At 45.4% G+C, this 18281-nt stretch overlaps 1 long non-coding RNA gene across 1 annotated transcript; it reads left to right on the forward strand.

The window, feature by feature from the left end:
- The first annotated feature begins 6579 nt into the window (after positions 1–6579).
- Positions 6580–17726, forward strand: LOC103241190 (uncharacterized). Its single transcript, XR_500348.3, has 3 exons — positions 6580–6653; positions 14565–14959; positions 17140–17726. It is a non-coding gene; the product is annotated as an uncharacterized lncRNA (long non-coding RNA).
- The last annotated feature ends 555 nt before the right edge of the window (positions 17727–18281 follow it).

Raw genomic sequence — 18281 nt, forward strand, 5'->3', positions numbered from 1 at the left:
TCTTTGGGGCCATCATTCTGCCTGCCGTGGATTTCTGCTATCACATTGGTTAACTACTATCGGTTTGTTTCTTGTAACCACATCAGAGGAGCCAGGAAACCTCCCAGAGGAAGTGTGTTTTCCCTAGACCTGGGAACTGGTATCGGGAAGGTTTTTGCTCACTCCTAATATCTCTGATGAAGCCTGAAATCCTGCAGGACTTAGCAATTGGTCTTGGAAGAAAAATGGCACCATCGTCAGGGCTGGAAGACTTTGTGCCTGAGCCAGCGTCCGAGCGGTCACAAGAATCCTTGTTGCACACTCTTCCCCTTGAGGAATGAGGACAAGGCAGTGCCCACAGGTGTCCTCATCCGAAGTTGGGTTATTCTTTTACCCAGCTCAGCTCACTCAAGTTGCAAATCTGTGAATGCAGACTTGGAATGGAATGCCCTAAAACCAGCTTCAGCTAGCCCAAAGTTGGGGAGTAGAAGTGGGAGGGGAGAAGTATGATTTAAATTATGATTTTAAATGAATATGAGGTTGCTCTTTCCTTTCCAAAATTTGAAACCTGCCTTGCATTCCTGGCTAGAATAAATAAGACGTTTGACGTTTTCCTGCAAGGTAAAAGGTAGACGTAAGAAGTGTGTGAGGAGATGTGTTCTCCCTCCTGCTCTCCGCCTACACCAGCAGCTCAAGGATTTCCCTGGTTTCGATTGCCTCATTCCCCACCCTGGGCTGTTCTGTCCCTCAGGCAGGGCCTTGGGGCCTGTGAAATCAGGGGCCCCGGGAGCATCTAGCAGGTGCCTTGACTGAGGGTGTGAAGTCAACAGGGACCTATGGTGAAGGTTGCCTCATGGAACCCTAATTTAGCTCATAAGGGTCCTTCACTAAGCTCTTCTGACCTGATGCTCTATTTCTAAAGGCATCCTTCCCTTTCCTTATTCTCTGTCTTTTTCTGGGATGTGGGCTGAGTTTGGGGTGTTAGTACAGACACTGTGGTGGGAGAGATCTTTCTTACTTTTTCAATTATGTTCTCTCTCTCCCTCTCTGTCTCTGTCTGTCTCTCTCTGTCTGTCTTTCCTCTTTCTCTGTCTTTCTCCTCTCTCTCCCCTTCTATGTCTTCATCTCTTTCTCCTTTCTGTCTCTCTCTCCCCATTTGCTGTCCCTCTCTGCCTCTTTCTCTGTCTTTCTCTCTCTCTGCTTCCATCTCTCCTCCTTTCTTGTTTTCTTTCTTTCTCAACCTCCTCTGGCTCCAAATGAGATCTAAACCAGATTTGAAATCCTGCCTTTAACTTTGTGAGAAACCACTATTCACTGCTTTGAATTTCAGAAATTAGAAATACTGAGCATATGTCCCCCTAGGCACCAGGGAAAAGCATTTTCTTGTTCACAGAGGTGTCACCTCTTTTCCCTTGCAGAATTCTGCCCTGGGGAAGATCTCATGTGTGGGCCTGAATTTAAAAATGTGACTAGAAAGTAATAATGTGGTCCACTTTTTTTTTTTTTTTTTCCTGAGAAATGAGTGTGATCCCCTTCGGATAGGCGCTCTGAGAGTCTGAGCATTTATTCCAGTCCACTGCTTTCGGGACATTGAGTTTAGACTCTGCCTGGTATTTTGGGGGGTAATTCCCAGTATTAACAAATATTCATCCTTGGGAATGTTTTTATTTTTGGAACCAACCAAAAGCTCTTTAGAGCCCTAGTGAAGGTGGGTGATCCAGCAGGATGATGGCACATTTGGTCAGAAAGATGAAGATATGACTCTAGTGCTTCTCAGAGGAGGCGACACCCTGCAGATGGAGGGAGGATGCATAGGAGGATGTACAATATTATAACTTTGTATTAAAAAAACACCTCTTGGAAACTTAAAATAACATTAAAAGGAGGCATAAGAATTTTAGGTATGTGAAAAGGGGACTATTGGTTTCAAATGTTTGAGAAGCTGATTTAAGATAATAAAGGAAGCATTCCTGTGTAGTCAGAAAAAGAGCTGTGGACACAAGTTTCTGTGAGGACTCAAGTACATTGCAGCAGCAAGTGGTGGTGAAGCTGTCCCCACTCTGAAGCCTGGTATCAGATGCACAAGGTCAGGCATGCAGGAAATACCAGGACTGCCCACGTCCCCTCACATGAGGTCTCAGCAGGCCTCAGTCCCACCAGGAATTTTAATGGAGCTCGTTAGCTAACCAGAGAAGCCCTGGAGGAGGCCAACCTGCGATGGAGAAGAATCTGGAAACCTTCTAATGTGTGGAAGGACTGAACACATTCACAATGTGTGTCTTTAGGAGAGGAGGCCCAATGGGATATTGGCCAGCTGCCTTCAAATATTTGACAGGTTGAGGTGAAAAAAAGCTTTGACTTATTCTGTGTATCTCATGGGGGCATTTCCTTTCTTTTTCTTTTCCTTTAACCTGTTTTATTTCAAAAAGGATCGACAGCAACTTACAAAGATTCATATGACCCAACAAGACCAAATGAAATCCCAGCAGCTAGATAGTAAAATCAGAGTAAAGAGAAAAGAAAGGTTGGAAACAGACATGAAATAGAAAGGCGATTAGGACACAGAAGGATGTGGTTAAGTGGGCGACAGGTGGGGCTCTAATGTTTTATGATAGTAGAACTAAGTCAGTGAGTTACAGAAGGTTGGGCTTGGGGATAAAACTAGGAGAAATTTCCAAATTACCATTGTCCAGCCATGGGAGAGGTCACCCTGGGTGTGGAAAGGTCCTCAGCATTGCAAGATGACCTAACTCGGCCTCAAATTGTGACTATTAGCACACTGGGAGGGGAATCCCGTCCTGGAAGGAAGAGAGGCTGGGCGAAATGAACTCCCAAGTTCCACAAAAATCATTGGTTTAGGAATCGGTCTCATTCCTGTGTACATTGTGATGGGTTCACAGCCACAGTCAACTTACCCTACATGGGTCATCTGAGTGTTGTCGAGGCAGAAAAGATGTTGTATTCCTCAAAGGACCTCCCCTCAATTCCTTTCTGAAACCCATAATCCCCAAAGCCAAGTGCTTTAATTCCCTGAAGAGAGATAAGGATGAAATGCAAGACCTAAGGACTCACAACACATTTTTAAAAGTTACACCAAGTTGGAAGTGACTGACAGAGAGACCTACCAAAGAGCAGAGGTCATGGGAAATGGAAGAGGCACGTGGCTGCTGGGCATCGAAGGAGCATCCTTCAGCGCTGCCCCACTCTGATCTCCCATGTCACCAGCATACTTCTCATACCTGGCCATGGGGACCCTGTTTTTATATGAGAAAATACATTTTTTCACACTATGGAGATTCCCTAAAGAACTAAAAATAGAACTACCATTCAATCCAGCAATACCACTACTCAGTATTTGCCCAAAGGAACATAAATCATTATATGAAAACGACACCTGCAATCGTACATTTATCACAGTACTATTCACAACAGCAAACCATGGTACCAACCTAAGTGTCCCACAGTGGATGACCGCATAAAGAAAATGTGGTATAGGCCATGTGCGGTGGCTCACACCTGTAATCCCAGCACTTTGGGAGGCCAAGGTGGGCGGATCACCTGAGGTCAGGAGTTCAAGACCAGACTGGCCAACATAGTGAAACCCCGTCTCTACTAAAAATACAAAAATTAGCCGGGTGTGGTGGCACATGTCTGTAGTCCCAGCTACTCAGGAAGCTGAGACAGGAGAATCGATTGAACCCAGGAGACGGAGGTTGCAGTGAGCGGAGACCTCACCATTGCACTCTATGCTGGGCGACAGAGCGAGATTCCATCTCAAAAAAAAAAAAAAAAGAAAAGAAAAGAAAGAGAAAATGTGGTATATATACACCATGGAATATACTATGTAACCATAAAAATAATGAAATCCTGTCTTTTGCAGCAACAATGGATGGAGCTGAAGGCCATTACCCTTAGTGAAATAACTCAGAGACACAAAATCAAATACTGCATGTTCTCACTTATAAGTGGGAACTAAACAATGGTACACATGGATACACAGAGTGGAATAATAGGCACTGGAGATTCTAAAAGTGGGGAGGGTCAGGGGGGTGAGAGTTTAAAACTTACCTATCGAGTACAGTGTTCACTGTTTGGGTGATGAGTACACTAGAAGTTCAAACCTCAGCATCACGCAATATATTCATGTAACAAAACTGCACTTGTACTCCTGAATCGTATTAAAATAAAAATAAATAAATAAACATTTTTTAAAACAGAAAATACATTTTCAGTGTTTCAGCAACCAACGTATATGCCCCATGGGTCACTGGATGTGACTAGCGTTTCTTTATTTATTGTACTACCCAGGAAGGCTAAACATGGCCACCTTCAACGTCTGAATCTCTCCAACAACACAGTGAAAGGTTTTTTCTTTGTCTGTCCTGGTCAAAAGAGGAGTCATGGCTCTCCTTACAGATGTGACTTGGACCTTGGCTCCTACCATCTTTTGCGCCTCCGTCGTCACTTGGCCTCTAGGCTTGCCACACAAGGGGACAGAAGGCATACCACCGTATGGCCACACCTCTGCTCACACCTCGGTGACCGATTTCCTGTCATGAGAGTTATCATCTCACTAGCTGGCTCCAGCCTTCTTGGAGAACCAACTCTCCTGGTTAACTGCTAAGGGAAGGTGAGCTACAGAGGGCATGGGAGATGGTGGGAGACCAGGCAGCCCCAGAGGTGGCCCAGGCACTCTGGCTGGAGAAAACGAGAGAAATTTTGCTTTGCTTCTGAAAGGGAGGAAACAGTGAAAGGAGCTGATCTGATCTGGTGAGCCTGGGGCCTTTTCAGGGCAGGGTGAGGGTGCGTGATGGGGGAGAAGTGCCTGGCGGAGCTTCCAAAGGGGTTTGAGGACATGGACATCTCAGGTTCGATGGAAACTTGCTTGTCTGCATTGACGTGATATAAGCAATCCTGTTTCCTCCAAATTTTCGGCAGGGTTTATTACATTCAGAATTACCATCATCCTGCCAGGTTCCAAACTGTAAGCAACAGAAACCTGTTCTGGCTAGTTGAGGAGCAAATGCATTTGGTAAAGGATATTAGCTGGATTGAAGAACTCCTGGGGACCAGAGAACTGGGCTGGAGACTTTATGGTAAAGGGTCATGCCCAGATCACCCCGGAATGGGCCCGGTGGAACCCACACTGTGGTCATTTCTAGCATAGATGCCGCAGTATGCACCATCATCTCCTTGGAGGAGGGCCTCCAAGGCCACCTCTGCGGCTGCCTGGTCTCCCATCAACACCCCTGCCCTCCATACCTCACCTTCCCTGAGGGTTAACCAGCCGAGTGACTCCTCCAAGATGTCCAGAGCCAGTTGACGAGATAAACTTTATGGCTGGAAATAGGCCACCTTGCCTAAGGCCCTGCCACTGCTCTCTCTGAAGTCAGTGTGTAGCTGCCACCACCTTCACCAATGTCACTACCCCTGATTCAGGGTCTCCGGTGAGTTCATCTCTCTGTCCCTGGGAGATGTGCCTGAGCTCTGGAGGCAAGAGAGGCTGGCACGGCAAATCAGTTCCACGGAGACTCCCAGGTGTTCGAGATCTGAAATCTAGGAAGCCTGGATTAAAATGTATGATAAATATCCGCTCTGTGACTCCACGTGGAAATCAAGGAAGAAGTTTTAAATATATATACATATTTTTTGTCCGGGAAGAACAGAGATTTGGGACCTTATAGTATATGAACAGGAGAAGGAGTAAATCCGGACACACCCCACCAGTCCAATTTTCCTAGCAAAAATCTTGGGCAGGGTGTGGACATCCATGGATTGTAGAATGAGGTGTTTAGCGTACTCTGACCTACATCTCATGGAATTAGATGGGTCAAGGTGCTGGAATCTGATCAACCCCTTCCAATAAGAAAATACCTTAAAACCTCCCTTTGAAAATAAGAAAACTACCTAGATAGAGGAAATTATCCCAGCCATAGGAAACTAGGCAGCATATTCTGTTGCCTCTTATCAGAGTCTGGCTCTAACTGGCTGTGTGTTTGCAGGCAAGCCATTTAGCCTCTCTGGGCTTCTGTTCAATGAAGGGCTCTAGGGGATTTCTATCTGTTATTTTGCGCTCAGTGTTCACAGTTTAGTCCATTCACTTCAGGGAAACTTTCTCCTGTACTTCTCTTCTTTGAGATATAATTGATATAAAGTGTACAATGTAGTGTACAGCTTGATGACTTTTTAGGCACACATACACACACACACACACACACACACACACACACCCCTCATGTAACCACAACCCTGATCAAGATATGAAACATTTCCTACATCCAGAATGTGCCATTGCGTTTCTTCCAGCCAATACCCCACACTCCAGGTTTAACCACGGTTCCGACCTCTATCCACCATGGCTTCTTTTTGCCTGTTCTTGAACTTCATATAAAATAGAATCCTACGGTGTACTTTTGAACGTCTGGTTTCTTTCATATAAAACATGATACTTTGAGATCCATCCATGTCATTTTAGGTAGATTTTAAAAACTGCAGTTGAAAATTCTGGAATAGAAAATTATTCCTGGCTTTTAAAAATAGACACGCCATGCACAGGAAGGATGGGGAGATTTTCTAGGTCAGCAGAGGGTGCAGCGGTGTCTCCTCTGAGACTGGAGATCTTGATTCAAGCTGCAGAATGTGACTGTGTGGCTGATCCAAAGATTTTATGAACGGTGAGTAAGGGGAGGAGGAAGGGGAGAGGGGAAAGAGTGGGAAGGGGAGGGTGGGCGAGGAAGAAGGCAGGGGCGCTGGGGAGCTGCGGGAGCTCACGCTTCCTTTTCTGGCATCTACTGTTCTCTCAGATCAAGTACAGTTGTGTAAACAGATCTGTGCCTGGAATGTAAGGAAGGAGGGAGGGGAGCCAAGTAAGTCAGGGACTGCTGGAAAACAGGAAGAACTTGCCTGAAATAGACTAGCTCGTGCCTTCAGGATGGGACTCCTGGAGAAGCCATCAGGCCTGTGAATCAGGCACAGTGCCGCAGAAGCACTACCTGGCATTGTGCTGTCCAGGCCTGGGGTGGCACTGTCCCTGTCCTGGCCCCTGTACTAAACAGTCAAGTATTAATGGGTTGGCCGAGCAACTAGCCAAGCCAAGGCCCCCGTGGCTTAGGGGCTCGTCTTTACTCAGAGAGATGAGTGTGGGATTGGCGGGGACCGTCCCTTCCAGTCCCCGCTCATCTTCCCCTCCCACTCCACCCCCAGCCAGCTGCTCTCAGCCTCTCAGCATCAGGGCATTGAAAACTTGCATCACACTGCAGGGAACTTTGTAATCGTGAAATAGTTCATGAGAGATGGAGGGTGGACTTTTACCTTTGAATCTTTGTTCGTAAACAAATGGTGCTGTAAGAGTGGGAATTCCATACCATCTCCCAATGCATCCCATCATTAACAGGTTTTTGCCTCTTTACCTGCATGTTTCTTAACCGTGATTATTATTCTTTTGAGATAGGGTCTCACTCTGTCACCCAGGTTACAGTGCAATGGCATAATCTCAGGCTCACTGTAACCTCTGCCTCCTGGGCTCAAGCAATACTCCTGACTGAACCTCCAAGTAGCTAGGATGACAGGTATGTGCCAGCATGCCCCGCTAATTTTTGTATTTTTTGTAGAGACAGGGTTTCACCATATTGTCCAGGGTGGTCTGAAACTCCTGGGCTCAAGCAATCCACCCGCCTCAGTCTCCCAAAGTGCTGGGATTACAGGCGTGAGTCACAATGCTTGGCCTAATTATTTTAATGAAGTATGAAAAAAATATTTTTTGCTCTGACCAAAGCTGATTTTGTATTCTGCCCCATTCTGTTCACTTTATTATTTCCTTATAGGCGTTAAGCAACCGGACACTTCTGTTTACATACTAACAAAGCCCATGGACTCAGGTACACTGAGGATTCAGTTGCTGTTGTATCCATTAGGACTTTTGGCCTTGAAAAAATTTCTTTAAAAAAAATATTTAGACTTTTTTTTTTGAGACAGAGTCGCCCTGTTTAATGCAACCCTTGCTTCCTCATTTTCTTCCCCAGTTTCTATTGCTGCCATCGTTTTGTCCATGAGTACCCAAGGTTTAGCTCCCACTTATAAGTGAGAACATGTGGTGTTTGATTTTCTGTTCCTGCATTAAGTTGCTTAGAATAATGGCCTCCAGCTACATCCATGTCACTGCAAAGGACACGTAAAATCTTATCTTTAAAAAAACAATGTCAGCCGGGCGCGGTGGCTCACACCTGTAATCCCAGCACTTTGGGAGGCAGAGGTGGGTGGATCACCTGAGGTCAGGAGTTTGAGGCCAGCCTGGCCAACATGGTGAAACCCCGTCTCTACTAAAAATACAAAAAATTAGCCAGGCATTGTGGCAGGTACCTGTAATCCCAGCTACTAAGGAGGCTGAGGCAGGAGAATTGCTAGAGCCCGGGAGGCAGGAGGCGGAGGTTACAGTGAGCCGAGGACATGTGCCACTGCACTGCAGCCTGGGTGACTCCATCTCAAAGAAAAAACAAAACAAAACAAAACAAAAAAATAATGTCAAATCCAGGGCCAGTGAAAAATTGTTTCCAAATTGGCCATGCTCCAAAGTGGATTTTTAAAAGTGGAATGAACAATAATGGGACACAAGTATACACCTATTAGAATGGTGAAAATCCCAGTAGCTGGCAATAGCAATTTCTGGTGAGGACATGGAGTAACAGAAGCCTCATTCACTGCTGGTGGGAAAGCAAAATGGTTCAGCCACTGTGGAAGACAGTCTGACAGTTTCTACAAAGCTAAGCATACTCTCACGATATAATGCAGCAATTGCACTCCAAAGTATTTACCCGACTGATTTGAAAACTTACGTCTGCACAACAATTGGCACTCAAATGTTTACAGCAGCTTTATCCATGATTGCCAAAACATGGAAGCAACTGAGATGTCCTTTAACAGGTGGATGAATAAACAATCTATGGTATATCCATACAGTGGAATACTATTTAACAATTAAAAAGGAATGGACCCTCAGTCCAAAAAACAATGTGGATGAATCTTGAACGCATATTGCTAAGTGAAAGGAGGCATCATGAAAATACTGCATATTGTATGATTTCATTTTGTAATATTCTGGTAAGGGAAGAATTATAAAGATAGAAAACACATTCATGTTCATCAGGAGATTGGGGAAAGAGAGGGGAGGGATAGGGAAAGCACCCAGAATTGTTGTATGGCCATGAAACTATTTCATAAGACACTGTAGTTGTGGAGACATGACATTATGGATTTATCAGTTAGGAGACTGGTAATCCCAGGATGGAATCTAGCCTGTGGCAAAAGAATCTAACTGTATTGCAATGTGGCATAACCTCACTGAAGGTGGCAGGAGAAAAGGTGCAGACCTAAGTAACTTTGGAAATGAGTGGAGCCTGCAGGACTAAAGACAAAAGAAACAATACAAAAATACTATACTCCAGCTGATAAAGTTGTTTTTATGTGCTTTGGGTTAACAATTTTGATACTTCTCTACATGTATACCTGGATTAAGAATATTAGTAAAAGATGATGGATGGTGGGATGCAGGTTTCTCTCTATTGGAGTAAATGGTTACAGAAAGCCAAGGAAGTGCCTAGAATGAACCATGTGGTGCTCTGTGAGAGACAGTATGAGACATTAGTCTAGACTCATGTTTAGCTTAACATCAATACAGATGGATAATTATGGAAATAATTCTGGATATGTGTACACACACAGGTAGACACACCCTCATATATTTCCAAATTCTGTCTGCTGAGAGGGCCTAGACTCAATGAACCCTGGTAACAACAAGCACACTCATTACCCTAATTTTGGTTTCTAACGCCATTGAAGGAACCAGAGCTCCTTGGAGAAATGGCTGAGTTTAAGGATGTGATGGGAAATGCACCTGGAGATGAACCTGGAACCTCTTATAATCACAGAAGATAAGAAGGACCTCAGAAAACAAAAGCATGTGGCCAGGTGCGGTGGCTCAGGCCTGTTATCCCAGCACTTGGGAGGCCAATGCGGGTGGATCACTTGAGGTCGGGAGTTCAAGATCAGCCTGACCAACATGATGAAACCCTGTCTCTATTAAAAATACAAAAAATTAGCCAGGTGTGATGGCAAATGCCTGCAATCACAGCTACTTGGGAGACTGAGGTGGGAGAATTGCTTGAACTCGGGAGGCAGAGGTTGCAGTGAGCTTAGATAGCGCCATTGCACTCCAGCCTGGGTGACAGAGCAAGACTCCATCTCAAAACAAACAAACAAAACAAATTAAAAATCACAAAAGCATTGAGTTACATCAAAAGAACACAGGAGCCGACAGAAAGGGCTCCCAACGGCCAAATCCAGAACCATTTGAGAAACAAAGTAAATAATGTAATTTGGATTATAAACCCAAAGTATAAAATAATAACTGTGTGTCTGTAGTTAGATAAATAAGTGATTGAATAGCTAAATACACAGGGTAGAATAGGCAAATCTCGTATTCAGAATTTCGAATAATCTATGTAGATACTTGCTTCTCAAAGAGGTGGGACATAACTTCCCACAAGTGTAGGCTGTGCCTAGTGACTTCCTTCCGATGAGTAGGGTGTGGAAAATATCAGGGTTGGGACGGAGACTGCCTCAGCCAGGTCATGAAGGCCAACATCAATAGTGACAAGTCATGCTGATGTATGGACCCTTGATGTGATGCAGTGAGAATGGCATGTTACTTCTGAGATCTTCCTCTCAAAATCCTAACCCCAGTCTAATCATAAGAAACATGTCAGACAAAAGTAAATTGAAGGGCCTTCTGCAAAATACCTGACCTCTCCTTAAAACTGGAGAGGTCACCAAAGACAAGCAAAGTCTAAGAAACTGTCTAAGAGCCAAGAGCAGCCAAAGGAGACACAACGACTTATTATAATATATCCTGGATGGGATCCTGGGACAGAAGACAGACATTACATGAAAACGAAGGGGGGGGGCCGGGCACAGTGGCTCACGCCTATAATCCCAGCACTTTGGGAGGCTGAAGTGGGCAGATCACTTGAGGTCAGGAGTTCGAGACTAGCCTGGCCAACATGGTGAAACCCCATCTCTACTAAAAATACAAAAATTAGCTGGGTGTGATGGCAGGCATCGGTAATCCCAGCTACTCAGGAGGCTGAGGCAGGAAAACCACTTGAACCCAGGAGGCGAAGGTTGTAGTGAGCTGAGATCGCACCATTGCACTCCAGCCTGGGCAACAGAGCGAGACTCCATCTAAAATACAAAATGAAACAAAACAAAAATGAAGGGAATCTGAGTGAAACCTGGACTTGATTAATAATAAGTATGCGCCAGTGTTAGTGTGACAAATGTGCCATAGGAATGTAAGGTATTGACAATCGGGGAAACTGGGTGTGGGGCTGTAAAAACTCTGTGTTTGCTTTGCAACTTCCTGTACATCTAAGACGATTTTAAAATATAAAGTTTATTTAAAGTGGAATGGATAAACACAGCTAACATTTATGCCAAGGTAAAGAAAAATTTTGTTCACCAGAAATTCTCTGAATTGTATCAAAAATCTAACAATGAATTTGGAAGATGTGCTTTGATGAGTGCTTCTGGAATCCAGGCTGAGCCTCCGTGCTCCCTGCTGCAAAAGGCGAATCCTCATCCCCTAGATATGAGAGAAAAAGAGGAATATGTTTTGTACAAGGATAAGTTTTGCTCATGAGAGGAATGCAAATAAGAAGTGGGAGAGGGAAGGCCCAGGAAGTCAAGTGGAGAGTGGTAGGAAAATTGTGAAGGGGTGTGAGAAAGCTTCCTTCTTCAGCAACGCCTCCTTACTCATTCAAACTCTGGGTGGGTGTGAATTTTTAAAATCTTAATAGAAAACTGATGAAGAGGCTGAGTTTTACATTGGGGTAAAGAAAGAGGAATGTAAGATGTCAAAGCTTTTAAGCCATTTTATTTAATAAAGACCTACAAGGTTTGAAGTTTTTTGGGAATTAACAGGAATCCTCAGTAGGGCAGCTCAACCCTAGTCCTGGGATGGAGGATTTCAAGGCAATGGGATCTACCTGTCAAGGGGCAGAGAGGACCACCAGGTGACGTCTGGAGAGATGCTGATTTAAATTGTTGACTCAAACTGAAAATTACCTTAATAACGAAAAGTTGAGTGCTATCTCAGACCATTGGAGGGTTAGTCACTAAATCAAGAGCATCATGCTGAATCACTGCTACTGCTTCTCTCCCTCTTCCCCCGCCCTCTGAAACTATGGCCAGACACTGGCAAAGTTGTGAGGCAGTCTAGGGTCATTTCTGGTTTTCTTTCTCCAGCCCACCTATTTTCAATGACCTTCTCCCTTCACTACCTCTCGAACTCCATCTCTACAAGGTTTCTTGCATCTTTAAGTCATGAACACGATAATATCAACCGCTAAGTTCCAATGGCATTTGCCCTAAAAAACAAAATTAGGGGAAAGAAGCAAATCAAGTAATTTCTAAGGCTTTCAGTCTCTGTGGTTTTAACTTGGTCTGGGAAAGGTATTCTGAGTAGGCCGTTGGTATTAAAATCATGCATGATCTTGCTCATAAGTGGGAGTTGAACGATGAGAACACATGGACACAGGGAGGGGAACATCACACACCGGGGCCTGTTGGGGGGTGGGGGCTAGAGGAGGGATAACATTAGGAGAAATACCGAATGTAGATAACGGGTTGATGGATGCAGCAAACCACCATGGCAGGTGTGTATACCTACGTAACGAACCTTCTTCTGCACAATGTATCCCAGAACTTAAAGCATAATAATAATAATAATAAAAACCATGCATGAATGCAACATTCCTCTAAGTGCGGCTCCTGGACCGAAAGCATCAATATCACCCTGAAATGTGTTAGAAATGCCAAGTCTCAGGCCCTACCCCAAACCAACTACACAAGTGACTTGGGGGTGGGCCTCGGAATCTGTGTCTTAGACTCTCCAGGTGATTCTGATGTTGTCCTAAGTTTAAGAAACACTGATTTAGTGAGTCCCAATTCTTCCCCACAAGGCCAAAGCGTGGGGTGAGGGTTGTGCACTGTGAGTGGCTCTAAAAGCTGATTGCAGGTAAGAATCACCTGGGAACTTAAAAAAAAAAAAAAAGCTTTCCTTGCCTGGGCTCCATCCCCAGAGGCTCTGATTTATGGCCTACTTTTCAAAGCCCACCCCCCCAAGTGGTTAGAATCTGCAGCTAGTGCTGAGAACCCCTGCTCCAGGATCCAATCCCAGGCCTTATCTTTTCCTCTAAGGTCCCTTACTCAAACTTGAGCTATGAAGGGCCAGCATCAGAATCCCCTGGAGGCCTTTTTAAACCACCTCAGAGTATCTGATCCAGGAGGTCTGGGGTGGAATCCAAAATTTTGCATTTCTAACAAGTTCCCAGGTGAGGCCGAGGCTGCCGGTCCAGTGACTCCGCTTTGAGAAGCACTGAGGTAAGGTTCAGACCTGAGTATCTGCCTGTCAACCCCACTGCCATCCGGCCTGCCCCACATACACATAGAGGGACTTTGAATGAGCAGCAGTTGGATTTACTTGGAAATATGAAAAAGCTGGAAGGGCCTCCGTGCACTTCCTCACAAACACGGGAGCCTGTCCCCTTCCAATCTCCACGTTGGCTCCTCCTCTCACCTCCTGCATAGCGAGGTCGGCTAAATAATGGTTCCCAGAGCTGCGTGTTCTAATCCCTGGATCCTGTGATTGTGCCGTTACATGGCAAAAGAGATGCAGCCGTGATTCAGGATCTTGAGATGGGGAGAGGAGCTTGGATTATTTGGGGGCCCGTAAATGCAATTACTAGGGTCCTTATAACAGGGAGGCGGAGGGAGGTCCGACTCAGAAGGCGATGATATCACCACTGATGCAAGATGCTCCTCTGCTGGGTTAGAGGAGGGCGGCTGAGCCATGGGCCAAGAGGCCACGGAGCAGGCTCTCCCAGACAGCCTCCTGGGGAAGCACAGCTGCGCCATACCTCGATTTCTGCTGGGAAAACTGACTTCGGACTCCTGACCTCCAGAACTGTGTAAAGAGATGTTTTATGCTACCAAGTTTGTGGTAATTTGTTAGCAGCCACAGGAAACTCTCTCTCTCGTTCTCTCTCTCTCTCTCTCGTTCTCTCTCTCTCTCTCTCTCGTTCTCTCTCTCTCTCTCTCTCGTTCTCTCTCTCTCTCACACACACACACACACACTCTTTCACACACACAGCAAAAGCACCAAGAGGCCATGGGAGAAATCAGAAATCATATATGAGTTTGTCCAACACATTTTCCTATAACCCACTTTCTCTCCACAATCCTGTGAAATAAGCAAGGAAGTAGTAGTAGTAGTAGTAGTGGTGGTGTACCCATTTTACAGATGAGGAAGCAGTCTTTGCCACTGTCCGTTGCTAGTGGGTAGGGGATTTGGGACTCAAACCCGGAATCCGAGGCCCTGTCTCCTGTTTTCCCAAGCTCTGCCCCTCTGCTCTCTCAGCACATCCCCAGAGTCCATTTCCTTTGCTGAAAACAACGACTCACTCTCTGTTGGACACCTGCAAGGAATTACTCCGGTGCCTCCCTCGCTAACCTGTTGTTCATCACTCCGTCAGTTTGCAGGAATTGAATCACTGCTGCTCAGAAATTGCCAGGACATCTGCTTTCCATCACTGTCCCCAGGGAACCAGGCTCTCTGACATTGCAGTCACCTCCACCTCTCTCCTTAGCCATGGCTCTCGAACGCTTTTGGAGACATTTAGAAAAGGAGTTGACACAGAAGCATCATGCTGGATGAAGACTGCTTTTCAGAAGACTTCGCCATTCCAGCCTGTTGAGCCTAAGGGTTTCAAACACGTCTCCCCACCCGCCAGTCACTGCTTGTCCTGATTCAAAGAGACTTGAATCTATCCAAGGAGGTGGATAGAGAGCAGCTTGTCATTGGTCAGACGTGGTCGTTTTTGCAGTCCAGGCACTGGGACAGAAGCCAGCAAGCAAACTGATCTCAAAGGTAAAATGGTAACATATGGGCTTCCTAGGGGGACGTGTGTCTCAAACACTGACAGAGTTGGCCACATTCTGCAAAGCAGAGGACAAAATCCATTTGCCACAACAGACTGTTAGAGGTGTTGGTTGAGTCACCTGGACTCACCCACCTTGCAGATGGGGGGCTTTTTACCTGATTGTGGGAACTTGGCCTGTTAAGAGTCTAACAATATCTAGGTGATCAGAGAACTATCTTAAGAGCACGAAAGGGCCAGGTGCAGGGGGTCACACCTGTAATCCCAGCACTTTGGGAGGCTGAGGTAGGTGGATCATGAGGTCGGGAGTTTGAGACCAGCCTGGCCAATATGGTGAAACCGTGTCTCTACTAAAACTACAAAAATTAACTGTGTGTGGTGGCATACACCTGTAGTCCCAGCTGCTCAGGAGGCTGAGGCAGGAGAATTGCTTGAACCTGGGAGGCAGAGGTTGCAGTGAACCGAGATCACGCCACTGCACTCCAGCCTGGGCAACAGAGCAAGACTCCATCAAAAAAAAAAAAAAAAAAAAAAAAGAGCAAGAAAGGCAAAAACAGCGTCTTGGGGTGGGAGCAAGGGCAAGACTGCTTCATGGCACATCTTGGAGAATGTTTGCTTGTGGATGGTCCTGTGCCCAGCTCTGGCTTCTTTCTGAGGAGCACCAAGGGGAACAGCATTAGAAATTGTCTATTAAAAGGGAAATAGAAAAGCTCTTGCAGTTAAAGTTCATATTTAGGCAGCATTTCCGTTTAATAACATGTAGTATTTTATAGGCTTTATGCTCTTCAATTGACATTTGAAACAGGTCTTAGAATGTCAAGGCTCTTGTACCTGGGGAAGAAAAGTGTGAGAGAGAAGGAGGTGTGTGTCATATTCCAGTGCACTTTGAGACTGGATGAGCACCGCTGTGGCGTGTGCACCAGCCTTGCTTTGATCACAGAAAGCTCTGATCACAGGTCACCCTCACTAGCAGCAGACATAGATGTGAAATTGATGTCACTTCTGTCACTTCATGTCATCTCCCAGAAACTCCATGAGGAAGGCCAATTTCCCTCATTTTGTGGATGAGGAAACAGTTTTTTGTTTGTTTGTTTGTTTGTTTGAGACAGAGTCTCGCTCTGTCACCCAGGCTGGAGTGCCGTGGCGCGATCTTGGCTCACTGCAACCTCCACTTTCTGGGTTCAAGCAAGTCTCCTGCCTCAGCCTCCCATGTAGCTAGGACTACAGGCGGCGCACACTGCCATGCCCGGCTAATTTTTTAAAATTTTTTTTTAGTAGAGACGGGGTTTCACCATGTTGCCTAGTCTGGTCACGAACTCCTGAACTCAGGCAATCCGCCTGCCTCGGCCTCCCAAAGTGTTGGGATTACAGGCGTGAGCCACGGCACCCGGCCAACAGTTTTTAAGAAACTTGCCCAAGGTCAGCTGCTAGAAAATGGCACGGCTGGGATTTGAACCCAATAGCCTTGGCCAGAGCTCCGATCTGCTCTAACGTACTGTGTCCATAACAAGCACAGGTTTCCCTCTCGCTCTCCTCTGATCTTTACTGTCTGCATTTGAGAGTCAGGTAGGAAATCTAGACTGTCTGCCCTCGGCCCCACCACTTACACTCCACTTTCTTTTCATCAGAGGGTATTTCACCCTGAGAAAAAGAGTGAAAGAAATGAGCCAAAGAAAAGTTGAAGAACTCATCCAAAGTCATCCAACTACACAAAATCCAATGGTTTGGCCCAAGAACCCAGACTCTTAACTGTTGTGCTAAATTAGGGATAAAAATAGAGCCTACGATTTGGGTTATTTTTCACTTTTAATGAGGAAAATGTGTTCCAAGTTTAATGCCTGCCACAAAATAGGCTCTCCATAAACACCATCTATTATTATTGCTACCACTAAATGTTAATTAACACAAGATAGCCGTGCTAAACACTACTGGATTTTTCCTCTCTTCTATTTCTGCTATAACATGTCACTTTTTATTGCTTTCTCTGTCTTCCTACATTTTCAGCTTTTACTTTATTTTACACACAATTCAAAGGCCTCATAGAGGAGACACATCTTGAGTTGTCTGTTGGGGGCCATGTTTGTACCTGGTAACCCAGTGTAGTGGGACTAGGGGTTGACCCATGGCTCAGTCACGAATCAGGTTGAGCTAATCAGATTCTCTCTCTCAGGAGTTTGGAATCAAGAACATGAGCTACTGAGAGAAGATGATTGCTTGACCCGAGGTCTCCTAGAATTGAGTAAATCAAAGCCACCTTGACTGCAGAGCTACGGTGGCGTGGAGAAGCCACCACTTTGCCAGGAGAGATGCAGAAGAATGAAACAGATGCGGGCAGAGAAGACAAGCCACGTGATTTCATTCAAGGTAAGGGAGTAGCTTCAATCCTGAGTTCAGTTCCAGCCTAGGGCGGCCTATTTTTCATGTCCCTGAATTCTAAGAGCTTCTCTGGAGTAAACTTCAGCTAACTCCCATGTCTCTTGAGCTAGTTTGAGTTTGAGTGCGTCTCTCTTCCTTGCAATAAACCTGACATTAGCTCTGCCTCTCCTGCAGAGTGAACTCCTGGAGCCCCATGAAGGCTCTTTGACAGTGACCCTCAAAGAAAGATCTGCAGCCCCCCACAGAGATGCACAGACCCTTAGGGATCTGCAAAACTGAGCTATTCTTATGATAATACTAAGCATGATGTTACCAAATCGTGAATGGGTAAAAGATCTATTCAAAGTGTGAGGTGGGTTTATGGATTTAATGTGACATATGAAAAATTATTGACACAGTTTGAAATTTCTCATTCCAAGTAACATTTAAGAAATTACCACTTTTAAGCTTTGGTGTAGTATCAAAGAATATCCGCAATTATCTGGAAAGGAGTATCTAAAATACTCTTGCCTATACCAACTACATAGCTAGTACGGATGGATTTTTTCATGCACTTCAGCTAAAACAACAGATGGAATGCGGAAGGAGAGATGAGAATATACTTGGCTTCTGTTGAACCAGATATTCAAGATATTTTATTGCTTTAAATGAATTCACAAATACTTTAATTAAATATCGCAGTTTTGGGCCAGGCATGGTGGCTCACGCCTGTAATGCCAGCACTTTGGGAGGCCGAGACGGGCGGATCACGAGGTCAGGAGATCAAGACCATCCTGGCTAACCCGGTGAAACCCCGTCTCTAGTAAAAAATACAAAAAAATAGCTGGGCGAGGTGGCGAGCGTCTGTAGTCCCAGCTACTCGGGAGGCTGAGGCAGGAGAATGGCGTAAACCCGGGAGGCGGAGCTTGCAGTGAGCTGAGATCCGGCCACTGCACT

This window comes from Chlorocebus sabaeus, chromosome 14 (genome assembly GCF_047675955.1).
Source record: "Chlorocebus sabaeus isolate Y175 chromosome 14, mChlSab1.0.hap1, whole genome shotgun sequence".
Lineage (NCBI taxonomy): Eukaryota > Metazoa > Chordata > Mammalia > Primates > Cercopithecidae > Chlorocebus > Chlorocebus sabaeus.